This window comes from Physcomitrium patens, chromosome 23 (genome assembly GCF_059467195.1).
Source record: "Physcomitrium patens ecotype Gransden chromosome 23, ASM5946719v1, whole genome shotgun sequence".
NCBI lineage: Eukaryota > Viridiplantae > Streptophyta > Bryopsida > Funariales > Funariaceae > Physcomitrium > Physcomitrium patens.
In genome coordinates this window covers 10,088,673-10,102,140 of record NC_143432.1, presented here as the reverse complement: position 1 = coordinate 10,102,140, position 13,468 = coordinate 10,088,673, and the positions used below count along the sequence as shown (strand labels likewise).

General features: G+C 30.7%; 1 long non-coding RNA gene across 1 annotated transcript; it reads right to left on the bottom strand.

The window, feature by feature from the left end:
- Nucleotides 1-8,501: 8,501 nt before the first annotated feature.
- Nucleotides 8,502-9,972, bottom strand: LOC149986525 (uncharacterized). The gene is made up of 2 exons (XR_016500283.1): nucleotides 9,589-9,972; nucleotides 8,502-9,264 (listed from the first exon to the last, which is right to left on the bottom strand). It is a non-coding gene; the product is annotated as an uncharacterized LOC149986525 (long non-coding RNA).
- Between the last annotated feature and the right edge of the window lie 3,496 nt (nucleotides 9,973-13,468).

The window sequence follows — 13,468 nt, the reverse complement described above, 5'->3', positions numbered from 1 at the left end:
TTGTTCCTCTTTGTTGTTTGGAAGTCTTTGTTACCCTCTTTTAATTTTTTTTTTTTTTTTTTTTTTTTTTTTTTTTTTACTTTTTATGACTAGCATGTGTCTATGTATGGATATAATTTTGTGTGCGTATTTGTCATGCTTGCTAAGAAAAAAATACTTGTGTTTTTAGACGGTTAGGAATTTATTTTTATTTAATTTTTTTTTTATTCTATTTTGTGGAATTTATTGTTAGCAAGGGTTTTGTTTTACTTTTTGTTGATAGTTTTTGTTCATTTTCTAAAATTGGGTTTTTAATTCAAGTGTATCTGTTTATTGATGTACTTGGCAAAATACAGAAAAAGAAATAGTTGTGTGTGTGTTTGGACTAAGTAGAGTTGATCCTATTCTAGATATAGTTAATATATGGGCACCATGTTTTTGAATGTTATGTTTACAAATTTAATCACATGTGATGAAAGATTCCGAAAATTAAACACATAAGGTTATATACAAAATTAAAAATATTATAAATTGATCAAGACAACAATGTCCAAATAAACAGAATCATATAAACATGATCCTTAAAAATGTTTAATTGAAGTACAACTTCTATTCATCTAACATTCTTACATGTTACAATATTTGAATTTAATTTTGTTTCCAACTAGAAAAACTAGATGATATATTTGTAATATTTTAAAGAATTACATTTCTTTAGGATAACAATATATATATATATATATATATATATATATATATAAATATCAATACTAAATTCATGTTTTATAGTTTTTTAATGTACACAATTGAATTTATATAGTTGGCATTTTGGAAATGACAAGATGTTTGTATATAAATATTATAAAGGTAAGTAACTTCTAAAAGTTTACATAATAATGTATAAACATTAGAAATAAATCTTACAATTAATATATACACTTTTTGTAAATTACATGGTGTTAGATATATAATACAATGATTGTATTAAAAAAATTAAAATTTCGAATTAATAAATATGATAAAATATTATATTTAACATATAATTTTATATTTATATAATCCTTGTATATTTACAAAATATGATATAAAATATAAAATTTTCAAAGATTAAATAAAATATAATTAATATAATAATATCAAATATATATGTATATATATATATATATATATATATATATAGATTGTATAAAAATATCTTTTAAATTTTTTATCTCTAAATCTTTGTATCATATTAAAAGTAAAATTATACTTCAAGAACATACTATCACGGCCATAATCATGTAAGCTAATAATTACATATAGAAATAGGTAGAAGAAAGTAAAAGTAGGTAAAAATAAGTTAATTCTATAATATTTAATATAGAAGCTTCCTAGAAACTTCTTAGAAACTTCTTAGAAACTTCTTAGAAACTTCGTAGACACTGCTTTGACTTCATAGGTGTTTTTAATTGACTTTTTGGATTAGAAACATGGTCAACAAGTTGGCCATGTGCCACACATGTTGTTAGCTTGAAGATCAAGCTAACTATGTGGCCCACACGTAGAAAAACTTGCCTTGTAAGTCAAGGCATGTGCCCTACAAAGTCAATACATATTGGAGGTCCTATAGAATGTCGCCACGTAGACCCTAGTTAGAGAGTATATATAGAGACAAGAGTGAAGGCTTCTTCACTCTTGTCAACTCCTTTCTTGCTTCTAGTCTAGTTTCAAGGGTCTCTAGTTTTCTTGTCTTTTGGCAATAGCCATTCCAGTTTCTCTTTCAATATATATACTTGTTTATATATATTTTGTTACCTCTCTTTGAGTGAAGGCTCACTTATGTGAATTATTTTTTCATCGAGTTCTTGTCCTTGACAGATTGACAAGAGTACACCTACAATATCAGAGCTTTGTCTAATCTTGATTAAGAGTGGATTACCCCTTTTTCTTGATAAGATATAAGCGTATTAGAAGTTGCAGATTACCCTCTTCTAAATTGATATTTTCCTTAGTATTTTCTTTGTCTGCAAGTCCTCTCTTCTATTTGTCTTGAGCGATATTAGACATCTTCTCTCTTCTAAGTATTATCATGGCAGAACTTCTTGAAATGAAGAGTGCAATGGCACAAATGCAAGAGCAATTGAAGGAGTTAATGCTTGCGATGTATCAACTCAATTTACCACCACAAGGAGCAACAAGATTGGTAGGAAGTGAAGATATAGAAATGGTTGGAGCTGCTTCAACATCTGCACCAAACCATGTCCTTTCTCCTATGGTGGAACGCCCTTCAAATGTTAGAGAACCAAGAATTGCCCTATCCGAGAAGTTTGATGGTACTAGATCCAAGTTTCGAGGATTTATCAAGCAAGTGCAACTTGAAATTGAACTTCAACCCCAAAGCTATCCAACTCCAGGATCACAAGTTAGATTCATTGGTACGCTTCTTTCAGGTTCGGCACTATCGTGGTTTTCATCTTTTCTTGAAAGACGAGATCCAATATTGGATAATCTAGAGGCTTTTTTGGCGGAGTTTCGATCTATGTATGGAAAACATGATGCAATTCGTGTTGCAACCAATAAGATCCGTATTGTACGACAAGGCAATCGATCAGTAACGTTATATGCTTCACAATTTCGACAACTTGCAACTGATATCAAGTGGGATGATGCTGCACTTATTAGCCAATTTCTCTACGGATTACAATATGAGGTAAAAAAATTAATGCTCAACTTACCTGATCCTCAAACATTGAGTCAAGCATTTGACTATGCTATGAAGTGCGACAATCATCTTTTTGAATTCCGATCTAAGAACCGTACAAGCGGACCTCAACGTTACTATAATTCAATGGCAACACCAACACCTCTTCAACACATACATTCGAAAGTAGAAGATATGCAAATTGATGCAGTACGTTTCAAACCTCTTATTGAGCAAGAAAAGACTCGTCGTCGTCAAGAAGGATTATGTTTATATTATGGAGAACCAAAGCACAATGCTCAACATTGTCCAAAGAAACGACGCAATCACAAAATGAAGAGTATGGCTGTGAAAGAAGATAATATGTCAGAAAACGAGTTTATTCAGCTACAATAGGGACCGTGCGGCTGGAACCTTGCACAACTTCTAATAAAGGTCCTATTCTCTCCTCAGAGCCCTCTCCTTGTTTTACATTAAATGTTATTTTACGACCTAAACATTACAAAGTCTCTGCCTTGTTAGATTCAGGAGCCTCGGTGTGTTTTTTAGATGAAGAATTTACTAAAAGACATAGCATATCTTTAGTAAAGAAAACTAAACCTGTTCATGTAGAAGTCATAGATGGTCGTCCATTGTCTTCTGGAGATATTACTCACGAAACCCTTCCTATAGAAGTAATAATCAATGGTCATAATAGTTTTGTAGTATTTAATATCATTAGATCTCCTTTTAACCCAGTCATTTTAGGTTTATCATGGTTAGAAAAATACAACCCTCAAATAGACTAGATTTCTTGAACTCTCACTTTCTCTAAAAGTATAACTAACAGTGTAGTTAAGCAAGTAGAAAGTCATAAGTCTAGTTCAATTAAACCCGTATTTATAGGTGCAAAAGCTTTCTTGCATGCTGCTATGAAAGAATCACCATACATTATTTATGCTACACCCGTTTCTACTAGTGAAAAGACTTCAAGTAGCATTCCAAGCCAATATCAAGAATTTTAAGATGTATTTGAAAAAAAGAATGCAGATACACTCTCGGAACATCGTCCCTATGATTGCTCAATTGACCTTCAAGAAGGAGCACAACCGCCATTCGGACCAATCTATAGTTTATCACAAAATGAGTTGGCTGAACTTAAGGAGTATATTGAAGAAAATCTAGCCAAGAATTTCATATGCCATTCTAAATCTCCGGCAGGAGCTCCAATTCTATTTGTGAAGAAAAAAGATGGATCATTGTGGATGTGTGTTGATTATCGAGGACTCAATAAGATTACCATCAAAAACAGGTATTTACTACCTTTAATATCCGGACTTCTTGATCAGCTGAATCAAGCTAAGATCTATACAAAAATAGATCTTCGAGGAGCATACAATCTAGTACGCATCAAAGAAGGAGATGAATGGAAGACTGCGTTTCGAACTAGGTATAGACATTTTGAATACAACGTCATGCCTTTTGGACTTACAAATACACCAGCAGCTTTTCAACATCTAATGAATGATGTTTTTCGAGAGTTTTTGGACGATTTTGCGGTATGTTATCTAGACGACATCTTGATCTATTCTAACAATCCAAAAGAACATGAACTTCATGTTCGTCATGTGTTACAAAAATTAAGAGATGCAAGACTCTATGCCAAGATAGAAAAGTGTGTATTCCACACTACTCAAGTTGATTTCTTAGGTTACATCATTTCAAATGATGGACTTATGATGGATCCTAAGAAAGTTCAAACTATTATAGACTAGAAGATCCCAAAAACGGTAAGAGATGTCCAATGTTTTTTGGGATTTGTCAACTACTATCGGATCTTCATCAAAGACTTCTCTAGAGTTGCAGCTCCTCTTATACGTTTGACTTGTAAAGACAAACTCCAATGGAATCAAGAAGCGGAAGTTGCTTTTGAATCTTTGAAGACAATGTTTGTTTCTGCACCAATCTTATATCGTGTTGATTTTTTCAAAGCATTCTTTATAGAAATAGATGCATCGGACTTTGCTCTAGGTGCGGTTTTATCACAAATGGGAACAGATGACAAACTTCATCCAGTAGCCTTTCATTCAAGAAAATTCTCAGTAGCAGAAATCAATTATGAGATCCACGACAAAGAACTTCTTGTAATTGTGGATTCTTTTCAAGAATGGCATCATTATCTAGAAGGCGCTTCTAGTCCAGTCACCGTATATACGGATCACAAGAACCTCGAATATTTTATGTCAGTACGCGTATTAAATCGTCGCCAAGCTCGTTGGAGCATGTCTTTATCAAGATTCGAGTTCATCATCACTTATCGGCCAAAAAAACAACAAGGTTTATCCGATGCCTTGTCTAGATGTTCTTATCTTGCACCAAAAGAAGGAGATGCAGCTTTTGAACAACAAAGAACGGTTCTCTTGAAGCCGAAACAATTTCATCTTCGAGCAATAAAATCAACATTGATTGTTGATTTAACTTTCCTTAAGCAAGTCCAGTTAAGTATGTCTTCAGATCCTCTTATTCATGATATCAAGAACAATTCTTCTAAATCTCATGATCCATCTAAATTTGAATTCAAGAACAATCTACTCTATTTCGAAGGACGCCTATAAGTTCCAGAAGGAGAAGCTCGTTTACGTGTTCTTCAAGCTCGTCACGACTTCCCAGCAGCAGGACATTTCGGATATAATAAGACTTTAGAGCTGATATCTAGGGATTTCTGGTGGCCTCAAATGTGGAAGGCAGTTAAAGATTTTGTACAATCATGTGAAGTTTGTTCAAGATCGAAAACTTCTCGTCATCGACCTTTTGGACTTCTTCAGCTATTATCCATTCCAGAACATCCATGATCTTTTGTTTCTATGGACTTCATCACGGATCTTCCAATCTTAGATTCTTATGACTCTATCTTTGTCATAGTAGATCGTTTTACCAAGATGGCACATTTTGTACCATGTACAAAAACTATCACAGGTGAAGAAATAGCTAAGCTCTTTCTTGACAATATCTTTCGCTATCATGGATTACCCAAGGATATTATATCAGATAAGGGAACTCAATTTGTATCAAGATTTTGGTGAATTCTTTTCAAGATTCTTAAAGTGGATATAAAACTATCTTCGGCATTCCATCCTGAAACTGATGGACAAACAGAGCGTGTTAATCAAGTTTTGGAGCAATATTTAAGATGTACCATTAATTACCAACAAGATGATTGGACAACTCTTTTGCCATTGGCAGAGTTTGCTTACAATAACACGGTACATTCTTCTACAAAACAAACACCTTTCTTTGCTAATTATGGTTATCATCCACGACTTGATACTTTTGACTTTTCAAAAGTTGATAATCCTACTGCAAAAGATTTGGCAATTCATTTATCAGAGCTACATGCAACGATGAAGGCACAGTTAAAAGAGGCTCAAGAAGAACAAAAGGCCAATACGAATGTCTACCGAAAGGAACAACCATCATTCATCTTGGGTGATAAGATATGGCTACTTCGTCGCAATATCAAGACCACTCGTCCTTGTGACAAGTTGGACTATCGAAGGCTGGGACCATTTTCTATTTTTGCACAAATCAATTCAGTTGCATATCGTTTACATCTACTGGAGTCAATAAAAATCCATCTAGTATTCCACGTGTCTCTTCTTGAACTATACAAGACAGTGGACATACCAAGAAGACGACAAGCTCTACCTCTTCCTATAGAAGTGGAAAATAATGAAGAGTTTGAAATAGAAGAAGTCTTAGATTCAAGGCGACGCCGAAATAAATTAGAATATCTTGTCCATTGGCGTAGATATGGTATTAGTGAACACGTATGGGAGCCAATTAAGAATCTTGCAAATGCAGCAAAAGCGGTGGAGGCTTTTCATCGACGACATCCATCAAAATCAAGATGAAAACCTTCTTTATAAAAGAAACAACATTTAAGCAAGATAACATTCTACTTTCAATTCTTGTTCATAGCTTTGTTGTAGTAGTGGCGCTCAGGAGATGGAGAACCAACAACCAGCGGATTCAACTCAAGAGCCTTTATTTGCTGACCTGCCGGATGAGACATTATGATTGTCACAACCTTCAAGACGACGCAATCGAGATGAAGATCTTCAAGAATGACATGTTCTTCCTCGAATAGATGGTGAGATACAACGCGTTTGGTATCACGATTTGGGAAGGGACTCCCGATGTTTGGTGATTTTGCTAGAGATAGGAACAACTCCTGATGGTGTTTCAAATATTCTATTCGAAAGAAGTTACGAACGCCTTAACAATGATCAAATAACTGAGTGGTCTTCTCGCCTTGGTATGGGACACTATTCTATTTCTTATATGAAGTTGTCTACAAAAAAAAATTAGAATTAAAATAGTTATATATATATATATATATATATATATATATATATATATATATATATATATATATACATTGAATAATAAACTTAGTTTTTTCTATAAGAATAAATATCTTTTATCAAATACTTGCCCAAAATTGGGCTATAAAAAATACTTAATATTTTTTTGCATAAATTTATTATTTAAAAAAAATAATATTTTAATTATAATATTTCTAAATTAAAATAATATTAAAATAATATTTAATTTTAAGGTATTTCGAAAAAAATATAAAAATAAGTTAATTTTTTATTAAATTAGAATAATTAATATTTAATTTGGTATTTTTCTTGAATCTTTATTTCTAATAAAAATTTATTTATTTTTATATCTTAATCTTGAAGTTGAAATATAAATTTTTTATTTCAAAGAATAGTGATCTACTATTAATTTGAATTAAAGTTAATTAAATTATCAATAAATTAGATAAAATATTTATTTATAGAGTAGATATACATATATAATAAAAAAAATCAAATTTAAGTTAACCAACATATCAATGAAGGTACAAATTTTTGTCAATGATATCCTTATAAATCAGAATAATTACATGAATAGAAAACTAAAAGATTATATGATACAAATGATCTTGACAAAATAGTTCTTAAAAGATGCTATCTATTAAAATTTGCATGAAAAAAAAGGACATAAATTAAAAAGTATGAATAGACTCTTATTATTTATAAGCTAGATCTTATTTTTGTAATTTTAGTATCTCACTCAAAAATTTCTTTTTAAAATCTTAAGATTTCAAAGCTAAGTTTTTTCTTTTCTTTTTTTTCTAATTGTTAAACTACAAATTATAGTTAGTAAAATCTTTTCTACTATATAGAAGTCTTTACAATAAAATAATATCCTTCAAATATTAAATATAATCTTTAAAAGAATATGGTTGGTATTAAAAAATTTAAGAAATTACAAAATGATTCAAAATATGAGAAGAATAAAAAACAATATTAGGTTAAAAATAAAGTACAAGAATAGAAATAAGACAACATTTGAATTCCTACAAAATTTACAAATACATATTTAATGCAACTTTTGTCTTACTCTTTTATATATATTATGACATCTAACTCCTACAAATTTTTTTTACAAAGAAAGTTATATTCAAAGTTATAAAATACTTTAAAGATCTGAAAGATCTTCTATAAAAAACTTATAAAAACTACAAAAGTTTACAAGTAATAATAGAAGGTTTAACAAGCTTTAGGTGACTATAAGATTTTCTACAAAACTTTTATGAGACTATAAATCATTTTAGAATTTCATAAATGTTTTTTCAAAAATGCTAAAGACTTCTAGAGACCCTTAAAATACAACTCTATTAATAAAAAAAAATTAAAAGATGCCAAAAGATTTATGGCCCAATTGTTTTATAAATAATCAAATATTGATAATATCAAAAGTTAAATTTTAAAAATGACTTATCCAAATGTTATGCAAATTAGGATTGTTAATTGCACATGTCTTTAATATAAACTTATTTTCAAAAATACAAAATTAGGTTATTTCAAAATGATGTGCAATGGAGTGACTACAATATATTATGTATATATATATATATATATGTATAGGAAAATATTAAATAGACCCAAGTTTATACTAAATCTATTCATTCTAACCATCATGAAAATAAATAAATAAATAAATAAATAAATGACCTCTAGATTCATTTCTCTACTATTGGATCTACAACAAATAAAATCTAACCACATTCATTATTACCATATTCTTCATCAAGAGTGGTCTATTTAGTAAAAGCATGGGTTTATTCAGTAAAAGCATGGGTCTATATATATAGTAGACAAGAAGCATAGTTGAGTATTTACAAGTAGATTAAAGAGATGTCAAGTTAATCAGAATTGCGACGTGAATCCAGCTCCTGGAAATGTAGTTGTGTCTGTTGGATGGAAATGCTAAGTTGCAGCTGGATTTGGTGCTTCTCGAGAAACTGGTTGCCATGGGAAAGACCATCGGAATTATGAAACAAACACAAGTTGGACGAAGGCGAGGTGTGAACCTGCAGCGTTGCCAGAGTTGTCTGTGACGAGCGGGACGGGGAAGATTGTGGACTTCATTTTTCTGGTCTCCAATTGCGAGATGTGTTCACTTGGAGCATCCTCAATCACTCTGTTTTGGAGGGACAAGTGAGCGTGGTGAACTGAATTTCTTCCGGTTGGGGATTTCGTTTCCTGTAGACCGCGATGACTATGATCTATCTGCACAAGTGCATGATGCGAAGCATGAGATTCATTTGAACATTGACAGCGTGAGGCGCCGAGACTGCTCCGTGAATTGGACGAGTTGTCCTCATGACTGCCCAGACCTTACCTTCCTGCCTTAACAAGGACGATGTTTCCGACAGGGTGCGCTACAAAAGAAACCATAACATCGTCCTCAGACTCCCTAGTTGTATCAAGAGATTGAAAAAAAAAAAACAAAAAAAAACAAAAAACAAAAACAATGCCGACGTTGAAGCTGTCCCGAATTGGACAAAACGCACTGCAAGCATCACCCAATCTGGAACTGGATCGACATATTACCCAGAATCCGCCATTAACCATCGACTCTCCGCAATCCAGCGTCTTTCTCCAAATCAACCCATCAACCCTGGTCGACACGCTTCACTTCAGCGTGACCATCAAGCTTACAATCACCTACACACCCATACCCTCCCCTAACTCTTCACCATTTCGTGGCATCGATCCAACTAGCCATCGTCGATACAATGGCGGCCGGAACAGAGAGTGATAGCACAAACCTGAAAGCACTACCACCACCAATGCAAAGCACTGCAACCGAGAGATGTGTTCACGCAGAAAAGGGTGGTGTCGGAGTTGGGACTGTATGTAGCATGTCAGCAACAACAGCAGCATCAGCACCGAGATGGGGACTGCGGAGGGATGATGAAGATGATGATGGATCTGGGCACAGATCTGGTGCGAGGGATGATGATCGATCTATCGATAGATCGTGGGGAGTCGTGATGGGGTCGGAAAGAGGAGAAGGAGGTGGATCAGCGCCGCGTTTCTCTTCCTTCGATACCACAAATGCTGGTGCTGCCAGTTTGTTGGTTTGTATATTATTACATGGGATCGTGTGTGTGTGTGTGTGTATGTGTGTGAATAAAACATAATTTTCATGACTTCGAGAACTGCGCTGTTCACTGTTCCTGTGTTGTTCTTTATGTGTCTGATCAAATGCACATCCACTTTTATGGAGTATTATCCTCTTTGCTGAAGGACCAGATGATGGTTTCTGTTAATTTTTTATTTTTTTCTTCTTTCGGTGGATTTCATCAAAATTGTCGTGTTTTTTATAACCAAGGAAGCTGGTTTGTTAAGTAGCTGATAATTAGAGACGTGAATTTTAGTTTGAAAATGGAGCTGTATACATTTCTACTTGCTTAAAACATAGTTTGTTTAAAATAAAATAATAAAAGTATAATTTTAAGAAGATTTTAAATGCTTCATATTGCAAGTTGATTGATTTTTTAAAGAAATATTATACCTCAAAAAAAAATCTTTGGTGTTGTAGAATGTTGGAAACAACTAAATCTCTTTAAAGTTGTTATAAAAGAAGTTTTTTAATTTGTTAATTTTTTTAGAAAATAATAATAAATTAAACAAAATCTTAAGATTAATATTTAATCGGATATATTTAAAATGCCAAGATAGAAAAAGTTTCTTTTTAAAATTCTAATTTACTTTCAGCAATCTTGATCGACTTTAAGGATGTTGGTGTTAAATAAATGAGAATAGAATGTATAAAATTCATGTGTCTTAAGTTGGAAATAAATCCTTAAAAGAAATAGTTGATCTTATTGAAATAACGCCTCAAAATATCTTGCTAATAATTACTATGACATCAACTTAAGAACATCACCTAAAGATCGTCATATATTTTGTGGACAAACAAACTACAAAATTTGGAAATAACAAGTAATGTTGTTTGATTCTCCAAAGCCTTGTAATAGTTATACTCACATGTACTTAAAGTTATTCAATATTTTTAATAAAGGATATGAAATTGATTATTTAACATGGTATCAAAGTGGTGTTAGAATTCCAACATTTATTTTTAAGTGTTGCTCATAGATTAAATTTATTGTACTTATTAAAATAAGCTTATAGTAATGAATTCTATTTGTGAAACATCACTTTCAAGGCTTACAATTTTCTACTTTCTTCTCATATTATGTAGTTTATGATGATAAGTAAATAGTCTTCTATGATTACGATTGGCAAAAACAACAAATTGGAAGGTGTAAAAAACTACAATGTATAGAAACAGAAGATGAGAATGATATTGAAGAAGAAAAACTTGTGAGACTTAATAGAGAAGAAGATGGTACCATCATCATTTCCCACCATCTTTGTAGCATCAACATTTAGGATTGAGAAATTCAAGATCTAGAAGTTCAAGGCCTAGGTACTAATTGTGATAGCTATAAAAGATGAATTTATAAAAATTATTTTAAAAAACCATGATTCTAAAGATACTTCACAAGCAATAAAGAACAACTTCAAAGCATGTGATTGTCATGGATATACGTATTTATTTCAATCATAACCTATATAATTAAGTAGAAGTTGTTAAAAATAAATAAATTTTATAATATCTTCTAAAAAAGCTTCTTAGAAGCTTTATAGATATTGCTTTGACTTTATATGAGTTTGTAGATAATTAGTAGGCTAAAAATCTAGTCAAATAATTAGCGACGTTGTTGTATTATATGTATTCTTGCTTAAAAATGCACTAGGTATCTAGTTGTGGAAGATAAGTAAAAAATATAATAATAATTCTACCAAATCTAATAAAGCCTTAAATAATCTTCAAGTAATTTTTAATAAAACCAATCAAAATAAATTTAAAAGAAGTCATAAAAGAAATAAAAAGAATCCTTAAAAAATACTAAAAATAGAAATTATAATTAAAATTCTAATTGAATCTTAACCAAATAATATGTCAAATTCTAATGAAATCATAATGAAATCATAAGTCTTAGACAAGTTCTTAATCAAACCCTAATCAAATCCTAGATCTTAAAAAAATTCTTAACAAATCCTATAGCATTATAAAACATCAACAATTAATGATCAAACCATTGATATCAATTCAAAATTTGCACACTTTTTAATGTCTTAGTTAGAAACAAACAAAAAAAAATGAAATTGATCATACTTATCAATTGAAAGAAATACAAGATAATCCAATTGGATGTTGGACATTGTTCTACTTCAACCTAAATACTAAACTTCCAACATCAATATTTCCTTCTTGAACTAAAAAATTGCTCTCAAATTTCATCCAAACATTGGAAATTAAGTCTAATATCCATATAAAAAACTTTTACTTCAATCTAATTGACTAATTGCTGAAGATCTTAGAAACACTTGTTGACCTTCAAATTCCAATTTTTGAAATCTTAATCCATAAAAATCTTTATATATTTTAATTTAATAGTTTGATTAACTTAAAAATTTTCATACACACTTACAACTAGTACACCAAGACATTTCTCAAATTTTACTTACATATATACCACAAAACTCAAGAAATCCTCAAATTTATAAATATATTTTTATTTTTCAAATCTTCATCTCTTCAAGAATATCACTAATTTTAAAAATCCTTTAAAATTTTAATATTAATTCAAATAACACAAAACTAATGCCTAAAAATCTCTTCTCAAGTTTTCTCTTAATTTCCACACTTTAATCTATCTAAGAATCCTAGAGTCACCATTGCTATGTGATTTTTTGTCTCAAGATTTAATTTCAATCCAAATTGACAACTGGTCTTCTTTGGATATCAATTCTTTGCTTCTTAAGGTAAATTTTGCTAAAATCTATTCTTAATTCCCTCTTATATGTTTTTATATTATTTAATTTTCTAATATCCTTTATTTTATCTTATTTATGGCCCTATAAAGAAAGTAGAATCTTATTTTGTAAAAAAAATAGCATTAGCACTTTTTAATTTTATTATCTTTTTGACTATTATCTATATTTTAAAGATAATTTTTTATAATATTTTAAAATAATATATTCTATAATATATATATATATATATATATATATATATATATTTTAATTCATTAGCCATGTTACATCACAACGTGTTACACATATTAATTGCTTGTAGAGTAAGTCAATTATGTGGTACACATATAGATAACTTGCCTTATAAGTTAAGACATATATCTAGCATAGTCAACAAGTATTAGAGATCTTATAGAATGTTGCCATGTACCTCTCAGTTAGAGAGTATATATGGAGACAAGAATAAAGTCTTCTTTACTCTTGTTAATACCTTTTTAGTCTTTAATCTTATTTCAAGACTTCCTAATCTTCTTGACTTTCAAAAAAAATCATTTTAATTTAATATTATATCATCTTTGAGTGATTTTTTAGTCTTTTT